Raw genomic sequence first — 14,050 nt, forward strand, 5'->3', positions numbered from 1 at the left:
ATCTTCATCCACTTTTTATCTTAATATACGCGTCCCTTCAGGCTTCCACCTTCCTCCACCTTGGTTGCTTCTTGTTCTGCTCGCTGAAGTTTACCGCTTTGCTTCTGCTTGATGTCGCTTTTTCAATTCAGGTGAGTATCTTCTGAATAGAAGAATCCAAATTCTGGAAAAAATCTAATCCAACATTTTTGTCTGTTAACTTTTTAAAAAATGAATGTTAAAATTTGGCTTCTTTATACCTTTACTCAGCCGCGATTTCTGATTGTCCTGCGTTTTTGGAGTTACGTATATAGGCAGTTGACGATTTTTCCTTCTCGGGAGAACCCGACTACTTCAAAAAATCTAACCCACCATTTTTGGGATTGATATAGTAAGAAATAGAATGGTCAAATTTCACTTCTTTATGCTTCTACTCAGTTGCAATTTACTGATTATTCTTGGTTTACTGGATTTTTTGTATTTTTGTTGTCTGTGGATTCGGTGTTCCTATTTCTCCCTAATCCTACACTCAGTAGTTATTTGAAAAAAAAACAATCATATTTCTCCTTCACTACTTCTTCTATGCTTAAAAAAACTTTGCTCTTGAAATATCATCCTCAGTCTTGTGCTGTAATGATAGCTTTTCCTTTTCAATTTAACTCTGTTTTGTAAGAATTGATTAAGTTGAAATATTTAATATTGTTATCTTAAATTAAAGGGAAAGGTATACTACCTTAGTTCTTGACTACAACTTACATTAAAGGGTGTCAAATAGACGGGTTGAGTTGAAATTATGTCAGCTGAATGAGCTAAATCAACAAATGAGCATGTTGTAACCCGAAAAGTTCATCTTAGCAGATTAGTACTAGCTAACATCAGATAGGCACAATGGCAACTCTATTTGGCAATGACCTCTTGAAGTTCAAGAATCTAAAGCGTCTACTTCCACGAAAGATTTTCTAAAGTATCTATCTCCTAAAGTTTGATCGTCCACCAACTGAACAGGTAAATTGTTGAAGATGCAACAAAAACTGGACCAAGGATAGTTTCATCATTTGGTTTCCTTTTGGGTTTTCGTGTGATTTAAACACAGTAACAACTCACGCGTGTTTTTTTCCCTCTTCCCACTGACAATTACCAAAAAGAAAAAATAGGCACTCCTTCTGCCATCTTGCTTCCTTCTTTGGTTTGCTGTTTCTTTATCATTCTTAATTCAAACTTTTCTATTTCTTTTTATACATCAAACATCTATTGTCCACATATAGCTGGTCATAAGAGTTGTTGTCCATGTATTGATTTCATTTGCTTCAATTTGACTTGCTAGAGTATATATATAGCATGTTGTTGCTTTACCGTTGCGTGGTTGGTCCTACAATGAGTAGCTTTAGATCTTCCTAAAGACTAGGCTGTTTTGGTCATTTCAATAAGCCTTCTGAGGCACTAGCTGTCCTGTATCTAACTCTTAACATGGCTGTGCTTTGTTTTGTTTCTAGCTGTGTGTGTTTTGGTTTTTCTTGCTCCTCATACTTACCTTCGTATGTTCCTATGATCAATCAGCTTCTTCTACGTCTTACATGAGTTTTCAATCTGTTTTCTGTCTGAGGTAAGTCTTCAATCTGTTACTGTGATGGTGTTTAGATGTTAAAAGAAAATTAGAGTGATAGTTTTGCAGGTCTTCTGCTGACCACCTCAAGTTCAATTCACCCTGGACTTGAAAGCTAGATCTTAAGAAAAATGTATCAACTTTCACCTCCCAAAGTAAAACAGAAAGTTTATGATTTCCTTATATAAATAGTAAAGGGGCAATCCAGTGCACAAAAAATATCCCGTATTAGCACAATCCGACAGATGTGATGTATAAATGGTAATCGTTAACTATCTTTCTAATCATGTATGCTCACAGGTGTTTAGATATCACATAAAATTAGGTGTCAAAACAAAGCTTTACAATTGTTACTGCCATGGTGCTTAGAAAATGCTAAAGCTTTTTTACTTTCTTCAAGCTCCGTACAGACTTGGGAAACCATGCTGATATCTTTGGTGCAAGGCCAAAGATAATTTCAGTTTTCAAGTTGGAATGAATTACCAATATAAAAAACCTGCTTGCGAAGTAGATGACAATTGTTGCGCTAGCTTGCCGTCAAAGTACTGAAAACTCCTTAAGGTATTGATATTTACTGATCAATTTTGAATACTTTTTCGTTTATTAAAACAGATTGGTCTAATTTAATGATAGAATTACCATGGATCATGATTGACTCACTATTGATCCCTTTCAATATCATGCGTGCTAATGTTTTTCTAAATTCTCTAAGTACATGAAGTTGGAACGTTCTTCACCTATAACGATTGGATAAGTGTTAAACTATTAATAACACCCTCAACATAGGAACAATTCGTATTTATTTTTACATTTTGATCCATTATATTTGGGGCAGAAGATAGAGTAGATATTGTACAAGTATAATAACAATCTGAATGAAATTTGCGAGTACTCTCTTTCTGTTCACCTTCCGAAACTGCTTAACTGATCATTATCCGACTCAGATGGATTGAAAAATATAAGGGATTGTGAAACTTTGGTTATATTTAGCAAGGAAATCTTTCACTACTTCTCCAGACCTGGTGTTCAGCTTCGGCAATCACCTAATCCCAAACTTCGTTTCTATCTTCCATTACTTCATTAAACTCCTTTCCCATCTCAAATGAGTGCAAAATCTGTTACCATTGTTCTGTTTTAATTTTCTCCTTCGTTTTGGACTGCTGCAATACCTTTTAATTCTTATTTTGTATCATGTTATGAAGATTCACATTTTTATTCATGTATGAACAGAGGCTTTTGACGGGCTGAATATATAAGTTCATTCTGCATACTTTCCTCAGAACTAGGTAATTTGTCTTTACATTAGTTGTTTAGTTTATTTTATTAGCTAATAACTTTTATATGCCTATACTTTAGAATAACCTAGCTGATGATTGATTCCTATACATATTGAGGTATACAAGTGCTAAGTTAGGTACATGTGCATTCCTTTAATTTTGACATTTTATATAAGATGGTTGAAGTTTCGTCGTTCGGATAAGCTTAAGTTTAATTACAATTTGGCCAAAAGGAGTGGACAGTTAATCTTCTCCCGTAACTTTGATCTGAGTTTGAAGTACAAACAATCAAACAAATTATCCGAGGTAGAACGTATTGCTTATTCCTTTGCCTGTTGTGTTGCCACAGGCAAGATGAAGAAAAGTTTCAAAAGAAAATAAAAATTGTCTGTTCTTTCAAAAATTTTGAAAAATGTTAGCTTGTTAATCCATATTGATCATTTACAATTTTGCGTTCACCATACGGACAAATTTACAGGTCAAACATCAAGCAATTCAAATGAGCCACACGCTCTCAACTTTACAGAGGTTTCGACTGATGGTTAGTATAAACATAAATCTGCACTTGCATCATTCCTTCTTGCTTTATGTTTCCAATCTGTTAAGATTAAATGGCGTGTGCAGGTAATGCCAAAAACAAGAGAAGTATGACTCAGCGGAATTTTGTTGTGCTGGTGGTACATCTCAACACTTTCAAACATATGTCCAAAAGAAACCATGGAAAGAATCTTTTTATTAGCAGAGACATGACACTTTGCACGCCATGCTGTGCATTCTCTATTTTACTATTATGCATAACATATTGTATCAACTTTTAAAAATTTACAAATAGCACGTCGTTCATGTTGGGCCCGGGCGTTCCTTACTAGTTTTTTTTTTTTTAATAATAGAAGAGTGAGTTTAACTTTGGGTATCAACATGTGTGCTTTGTCATTTCATGATTAGTTGTTATTTATTTATTTTGTTTTATTCCATATGCATAATATTAAGAGATCCACAAAATTGTTTGTGCACAATTTGTTTATTCCATATGCATAATATTAAGAGATCCACAAAATTATCTATGCACAATTATCAATGAATTTATTCCTTCGTATTATTTGTTCTTATTTTAATTTACACACTTTTTTAAAAATCATAAAAAAAGGAGTATTTTTACTAATTTTACCTTTTAATTTTTTTAATTACTTTTTCGTTTACTTTTTACTTATCATAATTGAACTTGACATATCTATTAAGAAAACAATGATTGCCATGACTATTGAAGAGTATTTTTACTAATTTACCTTTTTAATTATTTTTAATACTTTTTCGTTACTATTTACTTTTCACATTTAAACTTAACATATCCATTAAGAAAACAATGATTGACATGACTATTTTACCACATTAACCCTAATAATTGATGTTAGTATTATTGGATATTTTGTAATATAGAGAAGTCTTAAATTTAATAGACACATATATCTGTTTATGAAAGAACATGATTCTTATGAAAAGTCAGATCATGAAAGAACATGACTCTTATGTTCATGAAAAAACATGACTATTATGAAAAGTCATCTCTTAAGTTCTATAAATATAAAGACCCTCTATAAGTAGTTTAAGAAAAATCTGCATGTATAAATAAAGGATTTTGTTGTAACCTAGAGGAATTTGTTTGTATTTTTCCATTACGTATACGGGCAATATCTTTAAAGAAAATGGTTTTACACGCCTCAAAGCCATCTTCTTTGTCAATTATATTTCGTATTATTTTTTCTAACAAGTATTAAGTCTTGGAAAATAATTTAGGGAAAAAGTAATTAATGTTAAGAATAAAACGCTAGTGAAATTTGAAGCCTTCATTTTACGGAAGATCAATCACTCATCAACCCATTGATCTGAACTCAAAATCATAGAACTATAACAATCATATTCGAATCAAATGAATTCAATTTAATAGATTATTTAAATTAATTGAATTATAATTACCTTTATTTACATAAGGCCTCGTGCTTGCAGTGGCTTGCCATCCTCTAGTGTTTAAAATAAAGAAATGAAGCTAAAAATAATATTAATCAAAATCAAAACAACACATCAATAAATTTATAAATTTTTAGGAGAAAATAAAACATAAATAAATGAATTATCGAAAAAATCAAAAATAAAATTAGCAGAACTACATTCAAACTAAAATTTTGTAGATAAAAAAGAAAACTATATATATGAAGTAAATAATATTTTAAAAGAACTAACCTCACATCGAATTAAAGGAATGATAAAGTCATCATATGAAACCTTAAAAAAAAATCCAAAGTTAGAGATTGTTGCTACCTAGATAAGATATATATATATATATATATATATATATATATTATAGAAGGGGCCCAACATGACAATTTGGGCTCATCAGCTTTATAAGAGTAAATTTTAGGTTTAACTAACATAAAAGTCATATTTGTATGCTATAACTATAGTTTGTATAATTGCGCTCCATATCAAACTTTATGTTTGCTATGGAGCATCAGATTTGTATAAATCGTTGGTAGCCTCTCGTTTGTATAAATCGCTGGCAGCCTCTCAATTCAATTTTATTTGTTTGTATATCTGTGTAATATTTGAATTTGTATACACTCAAATCGAAATAAAACATTTGTATATCAAAATCTCTCTCTCGCTTATACAACACAAATTATACATTGTAATTTGTATAATCTGTGTTTGTATAAAGCGAGAAAGAGAGAAAGGCAAAAGAGAACTAGGCAGGGGAAGATCTGTATTTGTGTAATTATAAGTGTATAAGACGAAAATATATGTATTTATATTTGTACATACATTTTTCTCTCGCTTTACAAACAGAAACACATTTTATACATTTGTGTTTGTATAAAGTGAGAGAGGCGAGGGAGAGACAGGCGAGCGAGAAATGGACAGTAGCGAGTGAGAAATCTGGGGAGAGAGGTGAATGACAATTGTTTGCTATGGATTACAATTAAATCAAACAGTGGTTATAACATTTAATTTGAATTAATAATTTGTTATTTTATACAATTTTCTCAATTTTTATTGCATAAAGGATCCTAATGTTGCCATTTCAATTCACAAGTTTCATAGGATAGTGGGAACAATGCTGAAGATTCACACTCTTTTACAAAGTCAGATTTCTTGAATAAGGATTTTGAAATTCTTAGTCAATAATTAAGTCAACAGTACCAAGAAGCTGTTGTAACATATTTATATTGTTGGATAATATGATTCAACAAATCCTTACCGACTAACAAAGTTACGTATACAAAATTTTAGTGAAAGAAATCAAATATAATCAATTTAAGTTGACACCATTTTTTGGATTAATTAGAAACACCAAATATTTTAGTAAATGTTTTAGTTCCAAACAAACTGACTACGTGCTAGTAAATAGAAAAGTAATGCTATCAAATATGCAAGAGACTATGAAAGTCATGACAAAAATTCTAGCAAATAGAATTTGGTCTACTTAACAGTGGATATACATCAATCCATTAATTTTGTTAACCTACACTATAGAGAATCTTGAAGTGCAAGTAGTGAGTATACCAACTTCTGTTGCCTTTTTTTTTGGTGTGTCTAACATAGCCATGTCTTAGTTGCCTCATTCCAATAAAAAAAAAGAAAAAAGAAAGAATCGAAGTCACGCATGCTAAAAGACATCGCTTAAGACAATATACTATGTAGAATTCAAACAAAAATTATATTTTAGACAATACTAATATATGTTGAATTCAATTGAAAGAAGAACACAAGTTATATTTTCATTAAGGCTATCCAAGCACTGAAATGCATGACATATTTTAAAGTAGTATTTGGTGTAGTTAATTTTTGTTTCCTGCAGCATAGAATTTCATTTGTAATACTTCTTCCACTGATGATGTTATTCTTGTGATTTTCAACACCAAATCATAACAGAGAAATCAAGGGAGAGACAAATGTTTTTTTCAAAAGTTTGTTGTTAACCAATTTAGAGATGCTTTTGCATACCATTTTTCAAACTATAAGCCTAGAGTTAGACATATACACAAATTACTCTAGATCAAAACTTGTTACATGTTTTTTTATCTCATATCAAACAGAGAATTTAAGGAATGACGTCTAATGATCTACTCTTCATTTTTCTCACCTTGTTTTCATCAGCCTTGTTGAAACGCAGCCCAACAATTTTTCGTTTGTAGTTAAATATTTAAATTTAGAACAAACTACTTTGTTACGGACTTTCAAATCAAAGCTAAAATAACTCATTTTTTGGCCAACTCAAATTAAATGTGGAGCATAATTAATAAGACGAAAAGGTAACCAAAATAATTGACAGCTGAGCAAAATTTTATTACTAACCTTGCAAAATTTTGTTCATATAGCCTTCCTCTATTCTCATTGATTTCTTCTTAATAAGATTGACTGCTAAAAAATGAGAAAATGGCCAAAAGCCTCCCTAATCTATATTTGGATTTTCAACTACACACTTTAACTTTACGAGAGTACTATCACCCTCCTGAATTGTTTAAAACTAAAATTAATACCTCCTTGAATGCTTAGCTGGCAAAGAGAGTGTATTTCACTCTCTTTGAGAGAGTGAACACAAAAAACAAATATTAAAACTTTATTTTTAATATTTTTTTAAAAAATATATGTATTTTTTTTTCCTATTTATTGTCCTTCTTCTCCATAGCAACCAAATTCCTTCACTGGATTCACCATTGTTGATTTTACACAAACTTTAAACTCTCATGTAAAAAACTTTTAAGAACCAATCAATTCAATTGAATATAAAATGACATGTATTTATATCATCCAAAAAAGAGATCTGGTTCAGATTTGAAAATTAAAAAAAATCAAATTGGGTATACATCAAATTCAAGTGAACTTCCAAATGAGAATGCTTTTCTTTTTTATTTTTCTCTTTGCTGCTCGACCAACAGTCACCATTGTCGCTTCCTCCGGCAAAACCCAAACCACCAACAAAAATCCTTTCTCCCCTCCCCTCTCCTCTTATCTCTCTCGTTCCAAGACAACCACCATGAAAATCTACCTTTGTTCTCACATAGAGGTCGACTACAACAACAACACCAAATCTTGCGGCTGCACTACTCTGACCAGTGAGCTCCGGCGAAGCAAGCAAAACCTCGACGAAGCAGCGTATGCACGGATCCTTTTAGTTTGTTTTTCAAGGTTCTTCGACTAGTAAAACTCGAATATTGCTTGGCAAGCTCTTGCTATCAATATTTATCTTTGTTCCTCACAATTCAATAGGAATTTGAAAGAATTGGGGAAGAATTTACTTTAGGAATTTGAAGAAATTGAGAGAGTATAGGAGAAAGTGGAAAAGAATTATAAAAAAAATTGATAAAAATAATCAATTTCCACCTATCAAACGTGTGAAGTTCACATGCCAAGATAGATGTGGTTGTGGCTTTTTAAGGATGTAATTATTACAGTTTTAAACAGTTCAGGTGGGTAATAAGACTCTTGTAAAGTTAAAGTGTGCAGTTGGAAATTCGAATATAGATTAAAAAGGCTTTTGACCATTTTCTCGCTAAAAAATTAACGCATTAGTGGCTGCATAAATTTTCTTTAGAGAACCGTTCTATATGTTGATTTATTTCTTCGTAATACGATTGACTGGTAAGAAATATACACACAAAATAGTCATATAGCACATGCATGTGTATTATCAATTAACAAGAGAGTCAAATGCTCTGAAAATATTATAATAGCCTTGAATTTTTATCTGCAGGGTCAGAGGTAATGCAGAGTAAACAACAAGATTACCGATACAATATCCAAAGCAAGTAGAAAATCTTACTTGTTACCCTAGATGGTCCGGATATTCATATGCTCAACACCATTATATTGCTACCTCTTCGAACCTATATATTTTGTTATCATGTATGATTTGTTTCCCACACGACAACACTTCCAAGAAGATAAGAATGGACCTTTCATTGTTGGTTGATCGAATTTTAATTATACAATACCTATGGGATGAATTTAGGCATATCATCAAACACATATATATACTGCAGGTAAGTTATTCCTTGTCATTACAAAGTGGAGTACTATTTTTGCTTCTCATGGTAAATCCAGTGTGCTTCCTAGAATAGTTTGTACAACCACATGCATGCATGTAAATAATTTGCTAAGAAATCTTGAAGAGAAAGAGGAAAGAACATCTATGTATGTATTACTCCGTCCCAATTTATATGATCAAGTTCGGATTTGGAGAGTTGTGCACGATAGGAACTTACTTAACTCTTGCCCATCTACTTCAAATGCAAGTGTGGAAGAACTAATTCCACAGAATGTAAATCAAAAATGAAAAAAAAAACCAAGAAATCTCAAGAATTTAATTCTAAAAGTTACATACTAATAGATATGTAGTCTAAATATGAATATGAAGACATGTCGTTTGATAAAGTAAAGATGAAGTACACGTGTTAATCCTTAATGAGATACACTCCACTTCTAAATAATAGAAAATCAATAAAGCACGTAATACAATAGTTGGTGCATGTGTTTGTCCTTCTAAAGTCTCACTTCTAATAAGGAGTAATATAGTTGTGCTAACAAAAAATATAGCAAAATGAAAACTCAAATATCATGGGTTAAAGAGAGAATCATTTCTGCTAATTACTAATAATAGAGCTAAAAAATAAAATTATGTACCACTAACGGGTGTCGAAAAGTAGTAGCAAAAATTAATGATTTTTTAAAGAAAAAAATAATGAAACCAATGAATCATGAAATGCTCTAAAATTGTGCATATTATAAAGTGATAGAAAGAATAACAAAAAGTCATACATGATAAATATATAGGTATATATAGCTACAAGGATAGTTTAGTCTTTTGTATCATATTGTGTAATTGTTAATGTATTTATTCAAGATAGTTATTCTTTCATGGTATCAGATACCTAGGCTTTCTCCAACTCTTTTTCTCCTACGTATTATCATGGTTTCATCTACCTCGCTCGGTACTCAAACCTCTTCTGCCACTTCCATGGCTACTATTCCCGTTGCACCTCCTATTCCGAATTCCACTGTCTCTGTTTCCAACATCAAAAATCTGATTCCTACCACTCTTGATTATACAAACTACATGCTTTGGAGAGAGTTATTTCTTCCCGTGTTTAAAGGACATGGTGTCTATGGCTTCATCGATGGAAGTCATCCATGTCCAAAACCTACTCTTATCATGGAGAACGGAACTTCGACTATTAATCCTGTTTTTCAACAATGGGTCCAACTTGACTCCATTGTTTTGTCATGGATACAAGCTACAATCTCTCAAGAGATACTTTAGGCTATTATTCGTCCTAACAACAGTCTTACTGCTCGCGAGGCGTGGCTACAGATTGAACGTCTTTCCCGTGATCATGCTAGTTCTCGAACTCTCTAACTTAAGGTTCAATTTTATAATCTAAAGAAAGGTTCTCTTTCTATCTCTGATTATGTGCACCGCCTCAAATCTATTGTCGATGCCTTGATATAAATTGGTAATCCTATCTTTGATTCAGATCTTGTTCTCCAAGTTCTTTTTGGCCTACCTTCCGAATATCTCTCTGTTAGCACTTCAATCTCCACCAGAATTTCACTTCCTTCTTTTCTTGAGACCAGATCTCTTTTATTTCTTCATGAGACTCAATTAAATGGTCTTTCCTCTGTCGCATCAGATTCTTCTACTGCTTTACTAGCTAAACATAATTCATCTTCTCAAGGACGTTGACGTGGAAGAAATTCTAATGGTGGTCGTGGTAGAGGCCGCAACAACAACAACAACGGCTACCATAGAAACTATTCCACTGCTCCTCTCCAATTTGCTCCACGTCCAAATGCTTCTTCCATTCTATGTCCAGCTCCAGACACTAGTCCTTCTTCGTTCTATCCTAGTTATCCAGCAGCACCTTCTCCTTTTCAATGTCAATTATGTTTTCAACCTACTCATAGTGCAAGAGATTGTCCATCTCTTTGTTCTAAAACACTATTTTCTGATTGTCACGCCCCGAGCCTACACCCAGGATGTGGCCGACACTCGAAGACCATAGTTGGCCCCCAAGCGAACCCTTGGTTTGGCTTTCTTAACTCAGTGGAAACTTAACTCGACAACAACTCAATGCAATGCAAGGTTATAAAACAACCTAACTGATAAAAACCTGGCCAAAAAGGCAACTCGAGTCCCAAAATAGAATATTTACATATATACATAGATGAGAGACTCAATACCAACTGACTGACTGTCTATGAAGCCTCTATAATACTGAGATGGATGTTGGGACAGACCCCACAACATCCTAATGAAACAAAACTAGGAGAGCAAAATAATCGAGTCCTTCGGAATGCAAAGAGGCTCACCACTGACTATGAGGTACTCAACTGGATCAACGGCAAACCGGATGCTGGCCTTGGCTACCTGTGTCTGCATCATAATAAGATGCAGGCCAACTGGCATCAGTACATTGAATGTACGAGTATGCGAGCTAGAAAGCTAAACCACAACTTAAACTTAGAAGGAGTACAAAAGAACTCTTACCTTGGCTCTGTTCAACTCATTAATATATGAACTCAATATATAAAGCAATACGACACATGCAATATATAAGCTTGCAAAATTGTGTAAACAACTTAGCTTGTTAAAGATAAAACAATAACAACTCAACTTTACTTATATAAAAGTAATATAACTTTAGTGGGAGACTCTTTCAACCGACAATCACCACTATGAGCCCTAGTGGTGATACAACGTTTTACCTCACGTTGCCCAAGGACCATCTTATACCTTGCCGTGATATAGGAAGCTAACTTTACTAAGTGGATCCACTAGCTTAATCTTACGGATTCATCTAAAAAGTAAACCCGTTAACTCCCATGTTGGCGCATGGTTCTTATGGAGAGTTAAGTTAATATGAACTCGGGTCCCCAATTCGGTTCTCAAGACTACTCCCAAAAATACTTAGCTCATAAGTGTTTTAAAGACATCTTTCTTTATTTGAGATAATTACTCAAAACTTTGCCCGAAGGCTCACTTGGAAACAATGTTCCTTTTTCTTGAAAACTAGCCCAAAGGCTCTTTTGGAATCATAGTTCCTTTCTTACTCAAATGTAAAAACATTTGAAAACTTCGTTGGGAATACATAGTTCCCAAATAACTTTTGAGAAATGAACTCAACTTTAAACTCTTGACTTAACTTGAAACTTGACTTAACTTGAAACTTGAGCCTTAAAATGAAGTTAAAACATTCAACAAAGACTCTTGGAAAGCTTTAAAGACTTGCTTTGACTCCCTTCTTGAACTTCTAAACTCAACTCTTAACTTCCCTTGACTTGGAAACTAACTCTCCTTGAATTGGAATCATGGATTCAAGGTATTTGATCACGTGTTATGAACGAGTTCTTGATGTTTAAACGTACCTTGGGGTGTTGGAAACAACTTGGGAACATAGGTACAATACCTAGGAACATGTATGAGAAAGTGGGGAAAGAATGGGAAGACTTGGCGCTCTGAGAGGCGCGGAGCACCAGACCTCAAACTTCAGAGAGGTCTGGTTGGGGCTCTGGTAGGGGCGGTGCCCCAAGGGCTGGACCTCAGAGTCCCTCTTGGGGCGCGCTGGCTGGCACGACGCCCCAGCCCTTTTCCCCGAAAACTTGACTTTTCTCCTCCTTTTCTCCAACTCTAAACCTTCTAAACTTCAAAGCTTCATCCCCCAAACACTTAGGATCATCAAAACCCTTACCATACACTAGATTCAACTCAAAAACACCACCGGAAACATACACCAAACCAACAAGAACTACAACACAACACAAGGACCATCTTATACCATGCCGTGATATAGGAAGCTAACTTTACTAAGTGGATCCACTAGCTTAATCTTACGGATTCATCTAAAAAGTATGACCCATTAACTCCCATATTGGCGCATGGTTCTTATGGAGAGTTGAGTTAATATGAACTCGTGTCCCCAATTCGGTTCTCAAGACTACTCCTAAAAATACTTAGCTCATAAGTGTTTTAAACACATCTTTCTTTATTTGAGATAATTACTCAAAACTTTGCCCAAAGGCTCACTTGGAAACAATGTTCCTTTTTCTTGAATACTAGCCCAAAGGCTCTTTTGGAATCATAGTTCCTTTCTTACTCAAATGTAAAAACATTTGCAAACTTCTTTGGGAATACATAGTTCCCTACTAACTTTTGAGAAATGAACTCAACTTTAAACTCTTGACTTAACTTGAAACTTGACTTAACTTGAAACTTGAGCCTTAAAATGAAGTTAAAACATTCAACAAAGACTCTTGGAAAGCTTTAAAGACTTGTTTTGACTCCCTTCTTGAACTTCTAAACTCAACTCTTAACTTTCCTTGACTTGGAAACTAACTCTCCTTGAATTGGAATCATGGATTCAAGGTGTTTGATCACGTGTTATGAACGAGTTCTTGACGTTTAAACGTACCTTGGGGTGTTGGAAACAACTTGGGAACATAGGTACAATACCTAGGAACATGTATGAGAAAGTGGGGAAAGAATGGGAAGACTTGGCGCTCTTGGCGCTCTGAGAGGCGCAGAGCGCCAGACCTCAAACTTTAGAGAGGTCTGGTTGGGGCTCTGGTAGGGGCGGCGCCCCAAGGGCTGGACCTCAGAGTCCCTCTTGGGGCGCGCTGGCTGGCGCGACGCCCCAGCCCTTTACCCCGAAAACTTGACTTTTCTCCTCCTTTTCTCCAACTCTAAACCTTCTAAACTTCAAAGCTTCATCCCCCAAACATTTAGGATCATCAAAACCCTTAACATACACTAGATTCAACTCAATAACACCACCGGAAACATACACCAAACCATCAAGAACTACAACACAACACAATGACCATCTTATACCTTGTCGTGATATAGGAAGCTAACTTTATTAAGTGGATCCACGAGCTTAATCTTACGGATTCATCTAAAAAGTATGACCCATTAACTCCCATATTGGTGCATGGTTCTTATGGAGAGTTGAGTTAATATGAACTCGTGTCCCCAATTCGGTTCTCAAGACTACTCCCAAAAATACTTAGCTCATAAGTGTTTGAAACACATCTTTCTTTATTTGAGATAATTACTCAAAACTTTGCCCAAAGGCTCACTTGGAAACAATGTTCCTTTTTCTTGAAAACTAGCCCAAAGGTTCTTTTGGAATCATAGTTC

General features: G+C 34.1%; 2 long non-coding RNA genes across 2 annotated transcripts; both read left to right on the forward strand.

Annotated features, from left to right (window-relative positions):
- On the forward strand, positions 1–1,085 carry LOC125865312 (uncharacterized). Its single transcript, XR_007446340.1, has 2 exons — positions 1–131; positions 985–1,085. It is a non-coding gene; the product is annotated as an uncharacterized LOC125865312 (long non-coding RNA).
- Positions 1,086–1,957: 872 nt separating this feature from the next.
- On the forward strand, positions 1,958–3,732 carry LOC125865313 (uncharacterized). The gene is made up of 3 exons (XR_007446341.1): positions 1,958–2,868; positions 3,338–3,400; positions 3,484–3,732. It is a non-coding gene; the product is annotated as an uncharacterized LOC125865313 (long non-coding RNA).
- Positions 3,733–14,050: the final 10,318 nt, after the last annotated feature.

The sequence above is a fragment of the Solanum stenotomum genome, chromosome 5 (assembly GCF_019186545.1).
Source record: "Solanum stenotomum isolate F172 chromosome 5, ASM1918654v1, whole genome shotgun sequence".
NCBI classification, from domain to species: Eukaryota; Viridiplantae; Streptophyta; class Magnoliopsida; order Solanales; family Solanaceae; genus Solanum; species Solanum stenotomum.